General features: G+C 39.0%; 1 long non-coding RNA gene across 1 annotated transcript in view; it reads left to right on the forward strand.

Moving 5' to 3' along the window:
• The window catches only part of LOC134977357 (uncharacterized), a 66,349-nt gene extending 61,883 nt beyond the window's left edge, over window positions 1-4,466 (forward strand). The window contains exon 3 of the long non-coding RNA XR_010190282.1: window positions 3,778-4,466. This is a non-coding gene — a long non-coding RNA (uncharacterized LOC134977357). The remainder of the gene's footprint in view (window positions 1-3,777) is intronic.
• Window positions 4,467-9,387: the final 4,921 nt, after the last annotated feature.

Here is a 9,387-nt window from a genome sequence, read left to right on the forward strand (position 1 = left end):
CAAACAAACAGCCAGTTTCATTAAGAACTTTCTTCAGTGTAAAGAAAAAGAACAAGGAGTCATGAAAGTGATGATATGGCCCCCACAGAGCCCTGATCTCAGCATCATAGAGTCTGTCTGGGATGACATTAAGAGACAGAAGGATTTGAGCAAGTCTACATCCACAGAAGATCTGCGGTTAGTTCTCCAGATGTTTGGAATAACCTCCCTGCCGAGTTCGTTCAAAAGCTGTGTGCAAGTGTACCTAGAAGAATTGATGCTGTTTTGATGGCAAATAGTGGTCACACCAAATATTGATTTAACTTAGATTTCTCTTCTCTTCATTCAATTTGCATTTTGTAAAAAGATAAAAACTATTAACACTTCTATTTTTTAAAGCATTCTTACTTTGCAGCATATTTTCCACACTTGCCTAAAACCCTTGCACAGCACAGTACCGTATACAGTACATATATATATATATATATATATATATATATATATATATATATATATATATATACACACACCAATTTAACTTGAAAACAATTCAACTTTTTAGTGTTGCAAAACACTTTAATAACATATTAGATGACAATAATGTCCTTCTGCTGAGTTTAATTTCAGCAGTTTTCTAAGAAATATACTAACATAGGAGGTTGCTTCTAGTAAATGAACTGCAGAAGCAAGTTGTGTGTGACAATACCCAATGGATAAATTAAATCTTATTATCTCTAGGGCATCATTAACATAATGATACATTAGGATGAGGGCAGATGCTAAATGGGTCATTTGTAAATGCTGAACATTTGCTTATAAAAGTTCTGAGCCAATCTCAGTATCTATTTGGAATCATTTTGTTTCTGTGTTACTACATAATGTATTTTTTAAAATAATTATCTTAGTTTTTATAGTAATTATTCTTAAATGAAAAAATCTGAGTGACACAAAAAAAAGAACAAAACTGAATCTAAGGAATGAAAGTTACATGAGTTGTTATAGAGATGATGGTCCATATGTAATTGATTGCAATTTGCTAGTCCTGGCCTGATTTTGGTGAGATAGCCACTAGGTTTAAAGTGGCAATTATTTTTATGGCAAAAACAAAAGAGTTTTGCTTTACAACTCATTGTTGCTTTAAATCTCATGGCTATCTTGCTGAATTCAAACTGGGACCATCAAATTGCAACCTTATATGGGCCGACAAGTCTGATGCCTAAGACAAAATTTTTGTGTTGGCCTCCCAATTGAATTCCAACTCATAAATGTTTGCCTGAGCAGTGTTAGGGGTAAATTTACTAACAATCATGTTGATATGACAAGGATTGATTATACAGCGTTCAAAACAGAAAAAGCAGCCCTCAAATGAAATCACCCTCCTCCAAACAGTCGAAAAATAGATGTAGATTCCTTGATTTTGAGGTGCTTTCTTACTGTCATATGTTCCTCAAGAGAAAGAAAATTTGCATATTATGGTGTAGTATTTTTGTTACAAAATAACCTCCTCAAGTGATCACAAATGGAACCAAGGAGAAGAGCAAATCCAGAGCCCAAAGCCTGATAACGTCGTTGGAACCCCTTAGGAAAATATATAGTATTTCCTAAGGGTTTCAAAGGTGTATCTCGATATCAGGCTTTGGGATCTGGATTTGTATTACACCATGATATGCAAATTTTCTTTCTCTTGAGGAGCATATGAACAGTAAGAAAGTGCAGCAAAATCAAGGAATCTACATATATTTTAAGAAACATGTTGGTCTGAGTTTGCCTTCTTGTATTTTGTCAATTTTTCAAACACAAAGAATTACTACTAAAGGTAAACACAGGAGTAAACTCAAGAGAAATAGTTTTAAACATGACCGCAAATACAAATAGAAATCAATACATTATCGACCAAACTCAGAACTACTTTCTATACACATCAATGGAACATGGAAATATACCACGAATCGTGTTTGCAAACACGGGCATAGATTTTGCAAACTCAGGCCAAATGAGAAATTTCAAATACATCACCTCTTCACCAGCGAATTTGACATGTGTGACTACTTCACAGTATACTCAGTTACATAAAGTACACAGTTTAAAATGCACATGCAAATGTTGGTTAACATTTTTATAGTATGTCTGTTTATTTTGAAGAAGATTTTAAGTGGTTTTACGTAAATTATACTTTTACAATGCACAATTTATTTACAAAAGATCAGAATAAAATGTTGTTTAAAAGTTTTATTATATAAGTTTTTAACATATGCATTGGTCATTTGTAGGGTGGGATTGGGATTTTGGACTAAAATTGGCCAGGATTGAATCTCTGAATTGGATCTTCCAGTTCTGGGATTTTACGATTAACCAGCGAATTATTTTTTTTAATGGCTGTGCAACTGTGTGCAGCATGATGTGATGTCAGAGTTCACGCTGCGCAAACTGATGCCAGCTACTCTGCCAGCCAGACAGGCTGTACTAGCAGCTCGCAGCCAACCTTGCCGCCTGCCCAAAGCCTTCTGCAAGCCACACTGCCCATCCGCCCAGAGATGAGAGCATGTCACTGGACAGGGACAGGGGGCTGGACAGGGGGCATTACATATTTTTTTCTTTTCAACAACCCACTCGTGGTAATCCCAGGATAATTTTTCAATCCAAGAATTGAAAAAATGGCTCGAGATTGGCCTCCCTAGTTATTTGACCATGTGAAACCTTAAATAACATACAACTAACCAACAAAATGTCTTTGTAACAGTTTTTTTTTTTTAAATGTAAAAAAAAGGTTAGGTATTAATTTGGAAAATAAAAATAAAAAAGAAATTACCTCCCTTGCCTACCCCTAGATATTCCCCTTCCTGAGCTAGAAGGCTCTGATTATTCACATGTGAACAGTGTGCATATTGGTGGATTAGGCATGGGAGCCGTGTGAGGTGTACTACCAGCTGAAGTACTTGTTGAAGGCTCAGTTAATCATGAAGTTAATTGTGTACCTAAATTTAAACAGATGCGACCAGACCAGGCTGGGCTTTCCGATGGTTGCCTCTGATGTGACCAGTCAGAATTTCCCACTGTGTGGTTGTAGGGAGAGAATCTTTCAGCAGCTGCTGCTTACAGTCCCTTAGCTTCCTGTCTCCCTCGCTCAGTGCCTTCCAAGCTACCGATCACTGCTGGTCGGGCAGCTCAGTGACTCTCCCCACCCTGTGGATGCAGAGCTTAAAAGCTGCTGGGGAAATGTAAAAAAAAACACCCCTTACCTTCCCTGTGGACACCCAATACAAAATGTAGAGTCAGGATGGTCACAATGTTCTGCTTATTGTTGTTCTGATATACAGTAACGCACATAATATGAATTGTTTACTTCCAGGATTCTAATGTAGGTTTCATGAAAAAGTTTATTATCCTCCATCATGTGAGGGAATGTAACTAACATACCTTTAAATAATAATTTGTATTTTTTATTTTTTTATACTATAAATAGTGGAGATATACTTTATAACAAACACATTACAGTAAAAAAAAAGTATAATGTGACATCACTACTTCTATAAAGTGTTAATAAAGTACAGTAGATAGGAAAATTACATTGTCCTTGTAGTTTGTTGCAAAGTTTGGACAAATAGGCCCCATAATGTTTATTACATTTATGTTTTTTACACAAATTTACCAGATTGCATTTTAATAGTTTAAACAAATTGTGTACATTAAAAATCAGACAAAGTTTGTGCAAAATTAACTACTGTGTTTATGTAGTCCTGAAAGTGTGTGTGGTGCAGTGTTAATGTGTTGTGTTTTTTTTTTTTTTGCAAAACACAGATTCACCAAGAAGTAGCGGAGAGTGTTTACTTCATTCTTCAGATGTTGCCAGGATGGAACTCGGTGGCTGAGATGATACTCCAGACAGCCTGGGTCATCTTGCTGGAGGTGCAGAAGGACCTACAAAAAACAGCTAAAGAAAAATACTGAATACAACAAAAAATATTATTGATTCAAGAAATACAACATTTTCAACATACAGTAATTACCAGATTCTTCCTCATCAGCAGCATCATGCTGTGGGACTAATTCAGATTTGTACGTAAACCTTATAGTTTACAAACAACTCCGATTGTGTAGGGTTTGTGCAGGCACAAGTCCTGTTCTGAGCATGTGCACAATGGGTCTTGCGACATCACTTGTAGCCCCAGGATATCCTCATTTTGTAGGTGTGATGGACCCAGGTTCTGCGGCATTGGACGCAGTCTTACTGGTCCCTTATGTCTAGATCCAATGGCCAGCCTGAGTATGCTTTAACTTACCTAAAACATTGTGAATTGTGACCTATGGTCACTATGGTGATCCAAGGCTGCATCCTCAGATGAAGAACTTGATATTGCAAATGTATGTAGGAGGCATCTATTTATTACACCGCCTCATGCTGCCTTTGCATTTTAATTACACAGCATTGCATAGCCGCTTCCTTGCAGCTATGAGTACCTTAAAAACAGGAATTATGCCCTGTGTACACGCCGATCTCTGTGCAGATTTCATATGAGCTCTAAAAAAAAGTGCTTTAAAAATAAATATATATTACATTCAAAACATCTAACCAGTGGTTAATAATGGGGAGTGTCACCTGTAATGGTAGGTGAAACTAGTTCCACCTTCACCATGGACCTGCACAGTAATTCCAACAGAAAAGCCTGTCCAACCACCCACATCAATAGATGATGCAGATGGTGCTAGTATCATTGACAATCTGAATCCACCTCCCACTACCTCAGGTCCTGGCAGATCCATGGTCCTCCTCCACCTGTGGCCTACCCCTTCTGGTACTCACACACGATGTATCTGTCAGATGGCTTTCATCCCATCCTCAGGTCCTTTTTTGGCACAGCATATGTGATGTAATGCTGTCACCACTACTGAAGTGAAGAAGAGCCATGAAGTGGACCAGGCTCTGTGCATGCTGAAGACAAGGTGAAAGGGGGCTGGAGGGACACAGAGAGGTGGGGAAGCTGCTGGAGGGACACAGGGCATGGAGCTGCTTGAGGGACATGGACAGTGAGCTGCTGGAGTGACAGAGTCAGAGATGTGTATAAGGGGCACTACAGTGGGCAGTGTGTATAAGGCAGTGACGTGCAGTGGGATGAGGCAGAGGCTTTCCTGTCATAATAATGTTTGCATCCGAGTTTTGACTGTATAAAGTATGTGAAAAATACAAAGAATACAGTATGTTAGAAATGTCTTCTTTGTATTATTCTTATCATTTATTAGTCAAAACTCTGGAGTCAAAAGTCTGTGACTGGTGAGGCAGTGCTGCTGCACCTTTGCATAATGTCCACAGGCACCCTTTGAATCATAAATTGTTTGTAAATCTGGCTCTGGTACTAGCCAGTGCATCCTGAGCCATTTACCTCACCCCACATCCATGCTATATGGGGCACTGCTACTGTGGGCATAAGGGCCAATACTGTGGGTGTTATGTGTATAAGCACCACTTCTTTGCATATTATGTGTATAAGTTGTTGGGCATTATGTGTAATAGTCATTACTATTGTGGTCATTATCTGTATAAGCAACACTGCTATTGTGGGCATTATGTGTACAGGGTAGTACTACTGTGACAATTATATGTAAGGGGTACTGCTACTGTGGAAATTGTGTATAAGAGGCACTACTATGGTCATTTTGTATATGGGGCACTACTGTGTGGCATAACGTGTATAAGGGGTACTACTGTGTGGCATAACATGAATGAGGGCTGCTACTGGGTGATGTAACATGAATAAAGAGCATTAATGTGTGTGTGTGTTGTAACATGAATAAGGGGCACTACTATGTGGTGTAATATGAATCAGTGGCACTACATGCAGTGTAATTGAATGAGATTGTGCTACTATGTGGTGTCATTTGATTTGGGGGTACTATTGTGATGACAACCCCTTCCTTGTGAGACCACACACCTTTTTTCAGTGCAAACCTTTGGCGCACACTGTCACTTCATAAAGTATGAAAGGTAGGGCACAAATTTATAGTTTAGGCTGACGCCTAATGGGAGAGGAGGTAGGTGATGGGGAAAAGGAGTTCCACCACCCCTCCATGACCACTTTAAGCCCTGCATCCAACCATGTTTGTTTTATAAAGAAATGACAGGGATATTACCGATTTTTTTTATACTGACATATTGTGCATGCATTTTTAACAAGTACAGTAGTTATTTTTGTAGCCCCTAGTGTTGGCTACCATGGAGTGTAGGTGTTATCTTTAGTATGTGTGCCTCCACCCAAGTCGGGTCCTTGTTCAGCATGATTGAAAAGGGTGTATACGGGTAGACTTGAGAATACCCAAATGCATAGAAATATATCTGTTAAAACTTTCAAACACCACTTAATATTCTAATATTATAACTCTCTCACTATTCCTACAGGTTACCTGGTACACCGTTACTCCTTGTTCCTTCTTGACCGTGGTAAGTATTCCCGTAGGATGCAGGAAATAACTGATGCCAACAATTTCAGACAAGCATAAAGCAATATTTACTTTGCAAGTAAGTCCTAACACAAAAGTGAGGAAAAAACACCCTAAGGTGGATTTTCTCCAGGCGCTGATGAGGGAGGTGCACCACAGCAGCTATAACAAAAGGGGTTGGTCAGACCCCCAAAAACATAAGTGGGTGAGAAAGGATTAAAGCGCTAAAATGGTCAAATATGAGAGCAAAAGGTCACATGAAAATGCACATTTATTTGGATAAAAATGAACTTTAAAAATGGTTAAAAAATTGTAACACTGTAGGAAATAAATATAATAGGGGACACAATGAAGTGTCCAATCGTTGTGTCACTCTCAGTCCTGATATAAATGCATAGACAGTTCACACCTGTTCCAATAAAGCAGTCCCTTAATTGATATGCTCAAGGTATCCCGTCAATGTTCCATCAAGTAATATAGTTACCACCAGCGGTTGTCCAAGGTGTTTAAGCGGATAGGCATCCGCAACGGCTTGTCCCTTGTTGAGCTGTGGATGATGGATGATCTTCAAACGGGTCCGCAAAATGAGCCAGTAGTGGGGACCTGGTCCAGGTGGAGAGTCTTCAGGAATGGATAGTTGATGTTAGGCACACACAGCACCAATCGCCAACGCGTTTCGTTGCGATCACGCAACTTTTTCAAGGTAATAGAGGTGCTGCTATCCAGGGTTTTTATACCCTTTACAAAATGGTTGCTCATTTGCATATGTGATTGACAGTGACCGAGTACTCTCATTATGTGACCAAAATGACAGACAAACAATTTAGATTATTAAATAAACAACACATGATAAATAGTAGATATAGTGCACTTTGTTTTTTATACAATTATGGTTTAATCAATAGTAAGGATCAAATCACGTGACTTCTATAATTCAAAAGGGAAAAAGGGATAAAATAAAGCCCGGAATAGAGTGCAAAGGATCTCCCATTAGTCCTATATGAAAGTGGCTCAGGGTCCTATCCATGTATTATATAAGATCAGCCAGCATAAATAAAAACAGGTGAGTTTTAGCACTTACTAAGAGACTGACACCTGTGGATTGAGTTCCACGTCATTAGTCTGCGGCCGGGAGTCCGGGTGGCGAGGACACGTGGGCGTCCCCACTGTGCGCGTCACTGGGACTCACGTATAGTATAAGAGTCGCGCCCAATTGACGCGACCGTCGGGTTTTGCTTACATCAGATAGGTGGAAGCAGCGGGGATTGGTCCGCTATCCGGCCGTAGCTATGGTGACGAGTGGGCGTGTAGGTTACCATAGCAGCGGACAACGCAGTGCGCGCTACCAGGGTAACACATAACGCACTGTCCACCGCTATAGCAAACAAAGTGCATATTGAAAAACATATATATAATTAATAATTGTGTATGTTGTAAAGTGCTCACTGTGAATGTAGTGAGTGGAGTGGATAGAGCAATAAAAAGAAAGGGCCACAAAAGCATTTCCTAATAAAAAGTGATGTCTGTAAAGAATAATGGAAAATGCTGATAATGATAAACAGTAGATAATAACAGCAAATTTATCCTAGTAGCAAAACATTTGGAAAATCAAATGTGTATAAGTAGAGTACATATATAATAAATGCATAGAATAAATAACACACAGAGAAAATGATGATGACAGTAATACTTGTTATAATAAGAAATTAAACAAAAAGTTTTTCTTTGTGATAAACAGTTGTGTATGGATATAACACCATACTAGAGTATTTGGCTGAAAAGACGGGGGAGCTGAAGGGATCATAGAACTGGATTCAGTTCTACCTGTTCATTAAGGCCAGAGGGGTATATCGTATTAAGCCTAAACATCCAGTAAAGCTCTTGTTTACATAATAATTTATACCGATCCCCACCCCTTTTGGTTTTCACAATATGTTCAATAGCTACTACTCCTAGGAGGCTGGGGTCGCTATCATGACAGTCTCTAAAATGTCTAGAGACACTATGTGTCTGGGATTTGTTTATAATGTTCCGGCGATGTTCCATGAATCGGACTTTAATACTTCTCGTCGTCCGTCCCACATATCTTTTATTACAAGCACATGTCAGCAGGTATATGACATAATTGGTGTCGCAATTCATAAAATTAATAAGATTGAATTCTTCACTTCCCTCAACAGAGATCGAAGTAGTTTTCTTAGGGATATGTTTACAGGTGGTGCACCTATTTGCACCGCAACGGTGGAAGCCAGGGGGGCGTGCTGGTATCCAAGATTCTCGTATTCCTCCCTCTGTGTCTATTGGTGGAACTGTTTTGAGATAACTGGGTGCCAGGATATTTTTGAGGGAACGTCCTTTTTTAAAAATGAACTTAGGTCTGTGTGGCAAAGTACCTCTTAATAATGTATCCTGGTTTAGCATCCCAAAATTCCTACATATAATTCTCTTAATCAACATACTCTCACTATTGTAGGTTGAGATGAAAGCCAAATTTTCTTGCTGGATATCATGCGTGTGATCACTGTCCTGTTCTATTGGAGATTGAATCTTGCTAGTTTTAGGTTTAAGAAGGGTATCTCTATCTATATGTAGGACTTCTTGCATAGTTTTCTTTAATGATGGATGTGGGTAACCCCTTGATTGAAATGCTTCCGTCATTAAGTTGGCTTGTTCTAGATATTTGCTATCTTCCGTGCAGTTACGCCTTAAGCGTAAGAACTGCCCCCGGGGGATGTTTTTCTTCCAAGGGGGGTAGTGAGCGCTCTGGTAGTGCAGATAGGCATTAGTTGCCACTTCTTTAGTAAAGTTGGAGGTATATATTTTACCGTCCCTGGCTTCTAGTGTTAGATCCAAAAAATTAATGGTGTCAGGGTGATAGGAGTGAGTGAAACGAAGATTAAAGTGATTAGAATTTAAACTAGTAACAAAGTGAAGTGCCGATGATAGATCCCCATCCCAAATAATAAATAGATCATC

The sequence above is a fragment of the Pseudophryne corroboree genome, chromosome 1 (assembly GCF_028390025.1).
Source record: "Pseudophryne corroboree isolate aPseCor3 chromosome 1, aPseCor3.hap2, whole genome shotgun sequence".
Classification (NCBI taxonomy): domain Eukaryota; kingdom Metazoa; phylum Chordata; class Amphibia; order Anura; family Myobatrachidae; genus Pseudophryne; species Pseudophryne corroboree.